This window comes from Lutra lutra, chromosome 8, assembly GCF_902655055.1.
Source record: "Lutra lutra chromosome 8, mLutLut1.2, whole genome shotgun sequence".
Lineage (NCBI taxonomy): Eukaryota > Metazoa > Chordata > Mammalia > Carnivora > Mustelidae > Lutra > Lutra lutra.
Window position 1 is genome coordinate 100,173,703 of NC_062285.1, and position 16,819 is coordinate 100,190,521.

Below are 16,819 nucleotides of genomic sequence, written 5' to 3' on the forward strand. Positions count from 1 at the left end.
TGTGATCCCAGGGTCTTGGAATTAAGTCCCACATTGGGTTCCCTGCTCTGCAGGGAGGCTGCTTCTCCTTCTGCTTTGCTGTCCTCTCTCTCTCTCTCTTTCATGAATATATAAATAAAATCCTTAAAAAAAGAGAATATGGCTCAATAATCTTTAGGTGGCTAAAAGGAACTTAAGAAGTGAAAAGTAGACTTAACCATATTTATCTTCTGTCTATTTAAATGACACCAAAATATTATAAATATTATATTATAAGTATTATAATAGTATAAATATCTGTAGCATATTAGAAACTGGAGAGACCTCAAAGCTTTCTTTTTCCTCCAACTACCATTTCATAATTCATCTCAAAAGTTTCCACGTTAAAAAGGATAAAATTACATTTAAATTCATAATCAGACAACAGTGCTATAGAGTGAATGTTCTAAAGAGAGAGGTTTGGAAACTGGAAATAAAATTGGATACAGGACAATGTTCTCCTGGCTATTCAACACTTCTAGTTTACAGCTCTACTTGTCTCTCCCTTTCTTTTCCTTAAAACTGCTAAAATACAGCAGTAAGACAAATGTTTTCCAGCTCAAGTAGATATTCCCTCTTCATTCTCTAGTTTTAAAAGGCTAGTTGGAAATTAGCCTGGAGCCCAGAGGAAAGGAAGTGAGGGATAGGAAGTTTAGGACAGAGGCATTCTCAGCTATAGGGATAGACTCTTTTCTCAGCTGTAGGGATAGACTATTTTCCCTAGATTAAGCTTTACAGGTCCTCTTCCCATTAAAGTGTTAACACACATAGGACATTGAAGCTGCCCTTCTAAGTTGTCAGGCTTCAGGCCAAAAGAGAAAGAGCGCAATTAAGACTTTATTAACAGTCTAACCCAGTTCCTCCACAGTAGACTATCAGATACAAATCTTGAGTTTAGTAACTAAACTAAACTTCGTCCCCACAAAGTATGGGTAATGACCATGACTGGCATCTGTATCTATCAGAGGATTGTCTTTTTCCTAATAAACATTCAGATGCTTTGAATTTGCAGAGTTTTTCATAAATTATGAAGAACCTTCACACTTGATACAATAAATTATTGAGTATATATTATTGTCACTTTATGATTTGGGAGGCTCTGATTTAGAAGGATTAGTTTACTTCCCCCAAAGCGCACACTTCTTGGCATAATCTAATCTCTACTTATTCAAATAAAAAGGCTAGTATTTCTTTCTATCTAATGCAGCTATTTTCCTAGAATTCCACTCAACCTTTGCTTATATTAGCAGAGTAAATTCCTAGCCAGGCAATCAGAATTAGATTTAGTCAGTTCTTCCCTTTAGGTGATCTTAGCTCTTTTAGTCATAGTGTGAGTATTTGGTTTTAACTTTAAACACTGTGATGCTTTTTCACATGTGTGTTATTGACTTAGATCATTTTGTTCTTTAGCTTAGGTGTTCTTTTTTGAGTGACCAAACTGAAACATTAAAATTATTTTTTAACTTTCATTTTGTGCCAGGCTCAATTTTTTTCTTGGCTTTATTGTTGTTGTTGTTATTAATTATTATTATTGTTATTATTTTACCTTTTATATCTACATAGAGAAAATATGATAGTTTATTACGTTCCATAAAAAGTTCCTTTTTCATATTTTCTTTAAAAATATGAATGTTACGTTAGATACTAATTTAATGTCCATTGTTTTCTTCCTGTCTTTCTCTCTAGAAATCATCCATTTCATATAATCTCTCTGACAGTATCTTATCTTAATTATATAAATAAATTTGTCTTAATATTATTCCAGAATTGCCATACATGCAATTATGTATTCTAATATGAAAGGCAAGAGACAATCTTAGAAAATATATTCTGCCATGTTTGGGACTAGTTAATATAGTAAGACATTGCATGGTAGTTTGGGATCTCATCCCTTTGAATTCTTTTAAAATTCAGGTAACTGTCTCAGCATTGCAGTTCAATACTATTTCACAAAATCCCAGGATGTTTTATCTAAGACGTGCTTTGTAAGCAGACACAAGGAAGACTTTATTGAATCTTGTATTGGCTGAAGAGTTATCTGGAAAGTCTATGGCTTGTTTTCCTCTCTCCAATTCTTATAAATGAGTTGAGCTATGTGGAATTTAGATAAATAAATATGTGCTAATAGTAAGTATTATGAGAAATTATTTTGTTTTAATCTAAGAAAATACAAAAGAGCTTGTAGCTGATATAAATAAAAAGGTCATACTTGATAAAATCACAAGGCAGACATCAAAAGGTGTAACAATAAGCCTAGTACAAACAAGGTGTATTGTAAGCTAAGTTAGAAGATAGGGTAGAATAAAGAAATAAAGCTCAAACTCCATCATGGGAACATACAAAAAAATCTTACTCTAATTTAGTAGCCCCTGAAACAGTGATAACTCTGTCTTGCAAGTATTATTTTGTACGTAAAACTACTAACTTTATCTTTACCTTTAATTTTCTGCACATACCCTATCTATTCCTCTTGGTAGTTCTCCTCATTCATAAAATATTCAGTTCTGATACCTGACCCATAACTTAGAAAAACTGCCAGAGAAGTAGAAACTAAATCATTATTTTAAACTATTATTTTAAAGAATGAGTAGAGAATAAAGTATAGACCAAGACAAAGCCAATTATTACTTTAGTGATGAAAAGAAAAAGATTATGATTGGAGAGACCACAAAGACTAATCTATGACCATAACTTCTGATAACTTTGGGACAGTGATTTGATCTCTCTGGGTATCAGTCATTTTTAAAAATGAGAATTAAACTTTCTGCTCTACTTAGTAACTGGGTTACTGTGGGAATAATTTGAAAGAAAATACTTTAAAAAGTTTACATTTCTGAAACATTTTTCTTTTCTCTTGTTTATAACATTAAATAAGGATTATCTGGGAAAGATATATGATGGTTACATGTTGGGAATTCAATCTATAGAGGTGAAGGTGAGATATTGTAAAGAATGATTTCATAAGTAGGTTAAATAGTATTACATAAACAATAATCATAGAAACAATGAAATATCAGCTCCTTTTGGACACTTTATTAATGAGATCATTTTTAATTGTTTTAGAACAAGAAAGAAATAGGAGAAATAAGGTAAACAGCCAAGTACGTAAGGATGAAAAACATAAAATAGCTTTACTTAGGTGAAGAGCAGGATATGTGATCTGGATTGGTGAAAAAGGAGGAGGTTTAGGATCTCAATGTTAATAGGTGATTAAAAAAGGGGGGCAACACTTAGACTTTGGAAGGTTATAATGAAATGTTTGTAACTGTCCAGTACTCATTAATTTTTAGCATGTTGTGGCTTATGATATAAAGGTTCAGAAACATGAGGTTGTAATGACTAAAGACAATTTGTGCTATCAATTTTCTCTTTTCTTAAACAAGAAGAGGTGATCCATGATATTTTCCTCTGTGTGCCCTGTCCAAATTGTAGCAGAATGTACAGAATGCCACTACCCATCATTTTATGCTAATGAGGCAAATACTTGAGAGCCAGGGATGGCTGCAATTTTGCAACATGACTAAAAGAGGAATGGCTGGGTCAGCTATTGACATCTTTGTCTCCTCCTCTAGGACTTGAAAGGATCTCATATGTCAGTATACTCTTAAGGCTTTTGGTAACAGATGGATTATTGACTTGAAAGCAATAAAATTCCAATAAAAAATGTGTTCTATCAATGGAAATTGAGAGACTTATGGCTTGTCCTGTTTCCTTGTTTTGGCATTGCTCTAAATTTTAATGTTTTAATTATATCTATTTTTGTAAAATATAAACTATACTGGATGATTTGAGTGATTATAAACTGTGTTTTATCTCTAAAGTTATAAAAATTTGTGTTATGTTCTATGTAAATGTTTACTTTTGTAATCAGGTATAGCTATTGCCTACTCATATTGATAGAAAATGTGTGGATTTGGATTGCCTGCGTGGCTCAGTCAGTTAAACATCTGACTTTTGACTTTGACTCAGGTCTTGATCTCAGGGTAATGAGATTATGTCCCTCATTAGGCTCCACACTGAGCCTTAAGCCTGCTTTGGATTCTTTCTCTTCCTCTCCTTCTGTCCCTTCCTACTGGCACTCTGTCTCTTTCTCTCCTAAAAATAAAAAAAAAGGAAGTGATTGAGGAGAATGTGTGAATGTAATATATTGTTAGAGGTGTTCTATTTTGTTAGCTTATTTTTATCAATGTAATGATGTACTTAAGGCATAATGCCAACTCTATTTTCTGAGATTTGAGTGGAATAGCCTTTTCTTTTCATGTATTAATATATTCACTTCAGCACAAAATTAAGAAATTTGAACTTTCAGTTAGGTATTTAAAAAATGTTTCCTGTTTGATGGCTGATTTATAACCTCTATTAAAGTTGATATCTTACTTACTCTGAATATATATCTGTACCCTTAAACCTTTTTTAAATATTTATTTATTTAACAGAGAGCAAGAGAGAGAAGAGAGCAACTATAATTTGACTTAAGTAGAATATAACCTCAACAAAAACACTGGTGAAACAATGTAAATAAATGTATGGAATTGGGAATGAGCAATGACAGTTGTCAGTATATTGACTCCATTTGACTAAGAGACACATGTACAAGTAGAAGACAGATGGAGATGGAGAAGCAGACTCCCCGCTGAGCAAGAAGCCCCATGTGGGACTAGATGCCAGGACCATGGGATCATTACTTGAGCCAAAGGACCTGAGCCTCCTAAACCACATATACTTGGTTATTATATTAATACCTTTTAAGTGTCTCTTTAGGCCATTTGCTTACTTGTGTAACTTCAGATACTGTCACAATATTGATTTTCAAGAGAGCCAGAGTTTGTATTAGCATTATTTATTAAATGAGCCAATTTAAAAACCTGCACACAAACACAATTTTCTTCCCCTATAATCAATATTAGTAATGCTATCCTAAAGGTCAAATTCTCTCAGTAGCCACCAGATCCTTTCCCAGAATAGTGTTATAATAGTGTTATAATCTGTTCTTTCCAAAGTAGAATGTGGAAAACTTAGACAGATGTTATCATTGAATCATAAAGATAATGACAATATTACAAAGCACGTTTTACACTGTGAAAAAGTTAAAGTAAGAAAGGCTGTGGATAATTTTATTAGGCCTCATCTATGTAAGGCAAATCATTACTAGTTCTGACATATTTGAAAACTGCAAAAATATTCTAGGACAGACTATATGACTACTGCATGCATAAATAGAAGAGGGAGGCTATAGACTAAAACCTGTGTAATTTAAAAGAAAAATATGTTTGTTTAAAAAATTCTTGTGAGGGGCTCCTGGGTGGCTCAATGGGTTAAATCCTCTGCCTTCAGCTCAGGTCATGATCCCAGGGTCTTGGGACTCAGCGGGGAGCCTGCTTCCCCCTCTCCTCTGCCTGCCTCTCTGCCTACTTGTAATCTCTGTCTGTCAAGTAAATAAATAAAATCTTTAAAAAAAATTCTCGTGAGTTGTAGAGGACTATTTATGTTTTTAAAGGAATCAAGAATGGTGTGTGTCTGCTTTGGAAATGGTTGATAATTATAAGATAAAAAAATAATGTAAAGGACCCTTCTACTTTCTAATTTGGAATCCCAACAGAGAATGGAATCATCAGCTGTTCACTTGAAAAAATGTATGTTAACACAACTAGTAAATAGAAAGATTTAAGAGTACCCTGTTAGTATATAAAAATAATAGTGATAATCTCTTGTTAATAGTTTGGTGTGTTTTTTTTTTACATGTATACAATTAATTTATGCATTGATGGGTAAATTGATGATTTTAATAGTCAATAGCAAAAATCAGCTCAGGGTTATAAATTGGGTTACCCTCATAATTTATTATGTATGGCAAGTACTTTTAGTGTTTTACATTTGTAGAATATCTAGGTTTCTACTTACTGAATATATTTTGAAAAGCTTTTATTACACACAAGGTAAATGGGAATTAAAAACATCAACATATAATTCTTACCTTCAATGTGTTTACAACATAGTTTGGGAGAAATGACAATATAAATGTTAACAATAATGCAGAAAATGATAAAGCAATTAAGTATATGTATATTTTAAATATGGCAATCAAAATTGGATGTGAAAAGACATGTATAGGATTAATACTAAGTAAACTGTGCAGGTACTACTCAGTAGAGCAGTTCAGAGTGGTATGTAAAATAGTTTCAAGCAAAAACTATTAGGGAAGACCTTGAAAGATTATAATTTTACTTAAGTAGAATTTAACCTCAACAAAAACACTGGTGAAACAATATAAATAAATGAATGGAATTGGGAATGAGCAATGACACTTGTCAGTATATTGAGCTCATTTGACTAAGAGACACATGTACAAGTAGAAGACAGAGCATAAAAAATAAATTGGACTTAGGTTTAAATTTATGGCTCCACAGACTGAACTTTGTTCTGTATTTATATTCTGCAGAGGGCATGGATTCTTAAAAGATACATGTGTGACCATTTCCAAGAGTAAAGGAGAAATCACACTGAAGTGGGATTGAAGTGCCATTTCCCTTACTTCAACCCACTCTATACCATTTCAATGAATTTTGTATAAGAATCTGAAAGCTAGGGAAAAAAAAACACAAAAACAACAACAACTAGAAAATCAAATTTTGGGGTAATAGAGAGTCAGTAAAGTTTTAAAATGAGAAGTTTTAAGAATGCAGATGGCACAAAAAGACTCTAAATAGTTCAATAACATTAATTTATTCATACAATCAAGAGGGACAGGAATAAAGTTAGTTTAGTTGGGCTGTGAGAATCTCACATGGCAGGTGATCTGGCTGCTATGAGCCCTAAAGACTAAATCTTTCCTGGTTTGCTTATGACACTGCTGGACCAGTCATCTAGCCAAAAGATGGAGTGCTAGTGGCAGCTAGGATTGCAATGAGGAGGGCTGAGGCACCATAACTCTCATTCTAATTAGGACCACAGAGAAAGGAGTTCACTATATGAAGAGATTCAAAGCAAATGCATGTATCCAATACAGGAAAAAGATATATCTGTAGGAGCATAGCATTAAACCATGATGTTATCCCAAGTGTGATTTTCAGAAGCTGATGCCTGGGGAGAGGTGGACATAAGTTATTATAGAAGCTCAGGAAAGAGTATAGACCTGAAGTAATATAGCAGGCTTTGGAATAGAAAGGCATGTGTGCATTAGAGAAATAAACACATTTTTTCCTTCTTTTATCCTCTTATATCATGTCAGGCTGCAAACTCAACAATTTGAAAAAATCCGTTCGGATTTTCTTGTGAGATTTCTATACAGGCCATGTTCTGACTTTCAGAACCCATTTATTGACATGTGCTCAACATCCACCAATTTTTATTATCAAATTTTGATCTTTCTCTTTCATTTGTTATTCATTTCTAATTTGCTTTTCTCAAATTCTCCACTGTGAATAAACACATGTCCTTCAGTTCTTCTTTTTCTGATCTCTACTGAAATACTACTTTCTAAAGCGTTCCTAGGTTACACAATCTAAAGTGTCACTACTCCTAATATTTCCTAACCTCTTCCCTAATATTATTTTTTTGTTAGCCCTGATTACTATCTAACATAGTATATAGTACTGTATATATAAATATGGTGAATAGATAATGTATATAACTTTGACTCTAGAATATAAACTGAATGATGGCAGAATTTCCTTTTCTTTTTTTTTAAAGATTCACTTATTTATCTTAGACTGGGAATGGTGAAGGGCAGAAGGAAAGGGAGAGAGAGAATCTCAAGCAGACTTCCCACTAAGCACAGAGCTGACATGAGGCTTAATCTCTCGAGATCATAACTGGAGCTGAAATCAAGAGTCAGATATTTAACTGACTGAGCCACCCAGGTGTCCCAGATTTTTTTTTTTTTAATTCTGCTCCCTGTTCACTGTTACAGTCTCAGTAATTAGAAATTTCATTATCACATAGTGGGCATGCAAAAACTATTTGATAAATAAATGACCTATAACTGATTATTTGACTCTAAGGCATATTTTGAAATTCACACTGTTTTCATTTGAAAATAATTAATTTAATATTTGTTTAACCCCCACTAAATGCTATGCACTTTAAAAATTGTTTGATACACGGAAATAAAGAAAAACTATGGTCCTTACAGTTTAACTATGATCACGGTTTTTACAGCTTAATGGGAATGCAGGCATTAAGCAAATTTTCTTTTTTTTTAAATTAAATTAAATTTAATTTCTTTTCAGTGTTCCAAAATTCATTGTCTATGCACCACACCCAGTGCTCCATACAATATGTGCCCTCCTTAATACCCACCACCAGGCTCACTCCAACCCCCACCCCCGCCTCCAAAACCCTAAGTTTGTTTCTCAGAGTCAACAGTCTCTCATGCTTTACCTCCCCTCCGATTTCCCCCAACCCACTACTCCTCTCCATCTCTCAATGTCTTCCAAGTTATTCCTTATGCTGCACAAGTAAGTGAAGCCATATGATAATTGACTCTTTCTTCTTGGCTCATTTCACTCAGCATAACCTCTTCCAGTCCTGTCCATGTTGATAGAAAAGTTGGGTATTCATCCTTTCTGATGGAGGCATAATACTCCATTGTATATATGGACCATATCTTCTTTATCCATTCATCTGTTTAAGGGCATCTTGGTTCTTTCCACAGTTTGGTGACAGTGGTGATTCCTGCTATGAACATGGGGATACAGATGGCCCTTCTTTTCACCACTGTTTTCCAAAGTGGCTGCACCAACTTGCATTCCCACTAACAGTGTAAGAGGGTTCCCGTTTCTCAACATCTTCTCCAGCACTTGTTGTTCACTGTCTTGTTCATTTTGGCCCTTCTAACTGGTGTAAAGTGGTATCTCAATGTGGTTTTGATTTGAATCTCCCTGATGGCTAATGATGACGAACATTTTTTCATATGTCTGTTAGCCAGTTGTATGTCTTCTTTGGAGAAATGTCTGTTCATATCTTCTGCCCATTTTTTGACATGGCTATCTATTTTGTGTGTGTTGAGTTTGGGGAGTTCTTTATAGATCTTGGATATCAGCCCTCTGTCTGTAGTGTCATTTGTGAATATCTTCCCCCATTCCACAGGTTGCCTTTTTGTTTTGTTGACTGTTTCCTTTGCTGTGCAGAAACTTTTGATCTTGATGAAGTCCCAAAAGTTCATTTTCGCTTTTGTTTCCTTTGCTTTTGGAGACATATCCTGAAAGAAGTTGTTGTGGCCGATGTCAAAGACGTTACTGCCTATGTTCTCCTCTAGGATTTTGATAGATTCCTGCCTCACATTGAGGTATTTTATCCATTTTGAGTTTATCTTTGTGTACGGTGTAAGAGAGTAGTCGAGTCTCATTCTTCCTCACATAGCTGTCCAATTGTCTCTTCACCACTTATTGAAGAGACTGGCTTTTTTCCATTGTATATTTTTTCCTGCTTTTTCAAAGACTATTTGACCATAAGGTTGAGGGTCCATATCTGGGCTCTCTACTCTGTTCCACCTGTGTATTTGTCTGTTTTTGTGCCTGTACCATGCTGTCTTCGTGATCACAGTTTTGCAAAGCTTGAAATCAGGCAACGTGATGCTCCCAGTTTTGTTTTTCTTTTTCCACATTTCCTTAGCAATTCGGGGTCTCTTCTGGTTTCATACAAATTTTAGGATTGTTTGTTCCAGCTCTTTGAAAAATGCCTTTGGGATTTTGATTGAGATGGCATTGAAAGTATAGATTGCTCTAGGCAGTATAGACATTTTAACAATGTTTATTCTTCTGATCCATGAGCATGGAATACTCTTCCATCTTTTTGTGTCTTCTTCAATTTCTTTCATGAGTGTTCTGTAGTTCCTCAAGAACATATCCTTTACCTCTTTGGTTAGGTTTATTCCCAGGTATCTTATAGTTCTTGGTGCTATAGTAAATGGAATCAATTCTCTAATTTCCCTTTCTATGTTTTCATTGTTAGTGTATAAGAAAGCAACTGATTTCTGTGCGTTGACTTTGTATCCTGCCAAATTACTGAATTACTGTATGAGTTCTAGTAGTTTAAGGTGGAATCCTTTGGGTTTTCCATATAAAGTATCATGCCATCTGTGAAGAGAGTTTGACTTCTTTACCAATTTGAATACTTTTATTTCTTTTTGTTGTCTGATTGCTGTTGCTAGGACTTCTAGTACTATGTTGAATAACAGTGGCGAGAGTGGACATCCTTATCACGTTCCTGTTCTCAAAGGGAGGGCTGTCAGCTTTTCCTCATTGAGGATGATATTCACTGTGGGTTTTTCATAAATAGATTTTATGAAGTTGAGGAATGTTCCTTATATCACTATACTTTGAAACGTTTTAATCAGGAACGGAGGCTATATCTTGTCAAATGCTTTTCTGCATCAATTGAGGGGACCATGTGTTTCTTCTCTCTTCTCTTATTGATTTGTTCTATCACATTGATTAATTTGTGAATGTTGAACCACCCCTGCATCCCATGGATAAATCCCACCTGGTCATGGTGGATAATTTTTTAATGTACTATTGGATCCTATTAGTTAGGATCTTGTTGAGAATCTTGGCATCCATATTCATCAGGGATACTGGTCTGAAATTCTCCTATTTGGTGGGGTCTTTGCTTGGTTTGGGGATCAGGGTAATGCTGGCTTCATAGAAAGAGTCTCGAAGTTTTCCTTCTGTTTCTTTTCTTTTCTTTTTTAATAGATTCAGAAAGATAGATATTATTTCTTCTTTGAATGTTTGGTAGAATTCCCCAGGGAATCCGTCAGGTCCTGGGCTCTTGTTTTTTGGGAGGTTTCTGATCATTGCTTTAATCTTGTTACTAGATATTGGTCTATTCAGGTCGTCAATTTCTACCTGATTCAGTTTTGGAAGTTTATAGGTTTCCAGGAATGCATCCATTTCATCTAGGTTGCTTAACTTATTGGCATATAACTGTTGATAATAATTTCTAATGATTATTTCTATTTCCTTGGTGTTAGTTGTGATCTTTCCCTTTTCATTCATAATTTTATTAATTTGGGTCCTCTCTCTTTTCTTTTGTATTAGTTTGGTCAATGGTTCATTGATCTTATTGATTCTTTCAAAACATCAGCTTCTAGTCTTGTTGATGTGCTCTACTATATCCCTAGTTTCTATCTCATTGATCTCTGCTCTAATCTTGATTATTTCCCTTCTTGTGTGGCTTAATTTGTTGTTGATTCCCCAGTTCTTTAAGGTGTAAAGAGATGTGGTATGTGCTTGGTTTTTCAATTTTTTTGAGGGAGGCTTGGATGGTTATGTATTCCATCCTTAGGACTGCCTTTGCTATATCCCATAGGTTTCAGACTGAAGTGTTTTCATTCTTATTGGTTTCCATGAAGTGTTTAAGTTCTTCTATGATTTCCTGGTTAATCCAAACATTCTTAAGCAGGGCGGTCTTTAGCTTCCAAGTGTTTGAATTCCTTCCAAACTTTTTCTTGTGGTTGAGTTCCAGTTTCAAAGCATTGTGGTCTGAGAATATGCAGGGAATAATCTCAATCTTTTGGTATCTGTTGAGCCCTGATTTGTGATCCAGTGTGTTATCTATTCTGGAGAAATTTCCATGTGTGTTCAAGAAGAATGAGTATTCTGTTGTTTTAGGGTGGAATGTTCTGTATATATCTATGAGGTCTATCTGGTCCAATGTGTCACTCAATGCTCTTGTTTCCTTATTGATTTTCTGCTTGGATGATCTATTACTGACAGTGGCATGTTAAGATCCCCTACTATTAATGTATTCATATCAATACAACTCTTTATCTTGATTAACAGTTGTCTTATGTAGTTGGCTGCTCCTGTATTGGGGGTATAAATATTTACAATTATTAGATCTTCTTGGTGGCTAGACCCTCTAAAAATGTTGTAGTATCCTTCTTTATCTCTGACTACAGTCTTTAGTTTAAAATTAACTTATCTGATATGAGAATTGCTACCCCAGCTTTCTTTTGAGGCCCTTTGGCATGAAAGATGCTTCTCCATCCCTTCACTTTCAGTCTGGATGTATCCTTAGGTTCCAAATGGGTCTTTTGCAGGCAACATATGGTTCCACTAAGCAAATTTTCACACAAATGTTTGACTGTAAAACCTTACGAATTCTAGGATTAAAAAATATGGTTTTTTTTTAATTTATTTTCAGCGTAACAGTATTCATTGTTTTTGTACCACACCCAGTGCTCCATGCAATCCGTGCCCTCTCCAATACCCACCACCTGGATCCCCCAACCTCCCACCCCGTGCCCCTTCAAAACCCTCAGATTGTTTTTCAGAGTCCATAGTCTCTCATGGTTCACCTCCCCTTCCAATTTCCCTCAACTCTCTTCTCCTCTCCATCTCCCCTTGTCCTCCATGCTATTTGTTATGCTCCACAAATAAGTTTTAATAAAAGAGAAAGGAAGTCTTCTCCAGGAGACTGACTTTTTAGTTTAAACATAAAAGAAAACTAAGAGTTAGGCAAACAATGGAAGCAGGCAAGGCCAAATGCTAACTGGAGGATTAGTCTCAAACAGGAAAATACTTTAGCCTGTGGAGGAACAAAAAGTTCAGTGTACCTAGAGTTTGCAGAGAGAGAAGGACTAGAGAGTAATAAATTAAACTTGGAAGATGTTGAAGACACTAATACTCAAACACAGCTGATAATGATTGTTAACCATACTAAACTCAATACCTCCTTTTTTAAATAGATGACTTGTAATGTCCCTTTTTTATCCTGAAGATTAATTTAGTCTTCATGTAGCTTACCTATACTCATAATTTCAAAATTAATTCAATATATTAATAATATTCTAATTGTATTATAAAGGAAAAATAAAAGGAGAGTAATGCATAATAAAATATATTTAATTCTGTGTATATATTTACATCTGTGCATGTTGGAGCCTGACTCCCCTAGGAGACATACTGAATTAATCAGAAGATGACACCTGTGTATAGAGTCGCTACAAACTGCCAAATTTACAAATTGGACAAACACAGGTTATTGTTGTTGTGACTCAGGTATCATGTGATGTTATTTCAGTGACGATGGAAAACAACTTTTGGTTAATTTCTATGCAAAGCAAAGTGTACTTTTCCTCAATTTGCACTACAATTTTGCTCCCAGAATTTTGGTATAAATTATAGCATGCAAAAATAACTTATGTCTATTTATATTGTGCAGTTTAGTTTCTAGACCCAAATAGTTATTGATACACTTTTCCACGTACCTGAATCTTTGATTAATTTGTGAGTCACACAGAAAGGGGACATTCTTAAATATAGGGGGATATTTCACAAATAAAAAACATTCTAGCACCTCTGCCTGATGCACAAAGTACCGATGAGGTTGCCTTCATTTTAGGTATCAGTAAAACGCTTTAAATAATTTCCAAAATACCTCTGGTGAGGCGAAGCCATTTGAAAAGAAACAGTGACTTATGTGATCCCTCTTTTTTTCTTTTTTCTTTCTTTCTTTCTTTTTTTTTTTTTTGGTAAAAAATATTTAAATTTCAACCCATTATTAAGATTAAAAAATTCAAATGTGCATTCCGAAATTAATAGGATTGAAGCAGTAGGAAAGTACACTGGAAGAATAATCTGTAAAGACAATGATAACTCTAATATTGTTACAACAAATGCTTTAATGTTCCACTTCTGAACACCACACCAGTTATACCTCCAGTGTATGTTTGGGATGCCTTTTAATTTTTATTCTTTCTTTCACTTGTTATAAAAATATTGGAACACTGGATTTGAAGCCATAGGTATAACTTGGGAGTTTCAAATCAACAGGAAATTTCATAGTACAACAACGAATTAAAACAAATAGCTTAGTTGGCTAAAATGTACCTCTAAGAACCACAAGTGAGACATTCCAGTCATTTTCCCTCTGTTCACCACATTCTACATCTTTACTAACTTGGAGGTAAAGATGAGATGATGACCCCAGTCATCAGAAAAGAGGGAGAGTGGACAGTATTTAAGGACTGAATGCAAAGGCATTTCTCATATCTACTGATTCTCTGATTATTACTTCTAACTGGTGAAAAAGCTTTGTGATCCAACTTCTACCTCCAAAAGGCAGAACAAATCAAGCAAAAGAACAATAAAATAGCTAATTTTGGGAGAGGTAAGAATGGTGCTAATTCTTCTTTAAATGTAAAATTCCAATAAAACTGCACTAAATAAACCAACAAATAAATAAATAAAAGTTGTAAAAATTCACCCATGAAGACATCTGGTCTAGGGCTCTTCTTTTTTCTTTGTTGGGAGGTTTTTAATTATTGATTTAGTCTCTTGTTATAGATCTTTCCGCATTATTTATTTCTTCTTAACATATTTTATTTCTTCACTCAGTTTCAGTAAGGTTTGTGCATTTTTTTAAATTTGTTCCTTCCATCTAGGTTATTTAATTTGTGGTGTACAATTTGTTTTAGTATTATGTTCATTTTAATTTCTGTAAGATCAGTAGTAATGCCTCCACTTCTATTTCTGATTTTAGATGTTTGCATCTTGCCTATTTTTTCTTAGTCTACCTAAAAGTCTGTCGATTATGTTAATATTTTAAAGAATTGACTTTTGATTTTGACAGTTTTCTCTATTTTTCTTTCCTTTACTTCATTTATCTCTGTTTTAATCCTTATTATTTCCTTCCTTCTGCTACTGTTGGGATTAGCTTTTCTTTTTGGTTCCTTTATGTGTAATATTAAGTAGATGATGTGAAACATTTTCTTTTTAATGTAGGCATTTACTAATATGTATTTCCCCCTGAATATTGCTTTTGCTGAATCCCATAAGTTTTAGTATGTTGTGTTTTTATTTTCATTAAACTCGAAGTATTTTATAATTTTCCTTGTGATTTTTTTTCTTACCCCGTTGTTTATTTAATAGTACATTGTTGGGGCACCTGGCGGCTCAGTTGGTTAAGCATTTGTATTTGGCTCAGGTCCTGATCCTAGAGTCTTGAGATTAAGCCCCACATGGGGCTCCCTGCTCAGCAGAGTGTCTGCTTCTCACTCTGCCCCTCCCCTTGCTCCTGCTCCCTCTCAAATAAATAAATAAGTAAATAAAAATCTTTAAAAATGCATTTTTTATTTTCAATATATTTATAAATTTTCCAGTTTTTCTTCTGTTAATTTCTAGTGTCATTCCATTGTAATAAAAGAATATATTTTATATGATTCCAATATTGTTAAATTTATAGATATTTCTTTTTTTGACCTAAATATGATCTGTCTTGGAGAGAGAATGTCCCATGTGCAGTTGAGAAGAACATCTTTTCCGCTGTTGTTATTTTGAGTATTATTTATAGATCTGTCTATTAGGTTCTATTGATTTTAGTATTGTTCTAATCTTCTACTTCCTTATTGACATTCTGTCTAGTTGTTCTATTATTTCCAGTGGGATACCAAAGTCTCCACCTATTGAGGTATAATTGACATGTAACATTGTGTAAGTTCAAGGTGCATTCAACCATTATTTTAGAACTTTTTATTTTTCCCTTCAATTCTGTCAGTGTTTGCTTTATACATTTTGGTGCTCTGTTGTTCAGTTTTATATGCCTATAGTTGTTATATCTTCTTTATAAATTAACCCTATTATCAATGTATAATGTCTTTCTTTGCATCTTGTAATAATTTTTGACTTAAATAGATTTTTGTCAGATATTAGTACAGCTACCTCAACAATCTTTTGTTTACTATTTGCACGGACTTTCTTTTTATATCCATTCACTTTCAACCTATTTGGTTTTCAGTCTAAAGGAATTCTCTTGGAAGAAGGCTGTAGTTGGGTCAATGTCTTTTAAATGCTGTTCATTTTCTATATGTCTTATAATTTTTATGTTTCTCAATTCCTCCAATCCTTTCTACTTTCGTTTTTTATTCTTTCTAGCATATTTTGATTTCCTTCTTGGTGTATATTTTTTGTTATATTTTTAGTAGTTACTATGAGGAATAAGTTAATATGCTAAATTTATTCTAATCCAATTTGAATCAATTTTAATTTAGCTTCAATAGCATACATTAACTCCATCCCCCCATCATTGTATGTTATTATTACAACTTATATCTTTATGTATTGTGTCTTAGTCTTTTCAGAAGGTATAACAAAATACTATATTTTTAACAGAAATTTATTGCTCACAGTTCTTGAAGTTGCAAGTTCCAGATTAGGAACAAAAATGGTTAAATTCTGGTAAGGCCTTTCTGAGTCAGAGGGCTGACTTCTCACCATATTCTACGTGAAAGAAATTAGGGAGTTCTAGGGGTCTCTTTTATAAGAACACTAATAGCATTCATAAGGGCTCCACCCTTAGGATTTAAGCATTTTGAAAAGGTCCAACTTCTTAATACCACAAATATACAACCATAGCACATTGTATAACCATTGATATAGACTTAAAATTATTGTTTTATGTATTTTTTTAAATAATAGAAAAATATATATAAATATATAGCTTATATTTATATAAAAATAGTAAAAATATAAATATATATTTTCTATTATATAATATAAAAATAAAAATATATAAATACATAAAATATATAAAATATGAAAAAATAAAATACAAAATATAAATATTTATATATTATATATATATATATAAAATTTTTAAAATGTACCTGTGTAGTTATCTTTACTAGAGATCTTTATTTCTTTTTTAAAAAAAGATTTTATTTATTTATTTGACAGACAGAGATCACAAGTAGGCACAGAGGCAGCTGGAGAGAGAGGAAGGGAGCAGGCTTCCCAGTGAGCAGAGAGCCTGATGTGGGGCTCGATCCCAGGGCCCTGAGATCATGACCTCAGCCAAA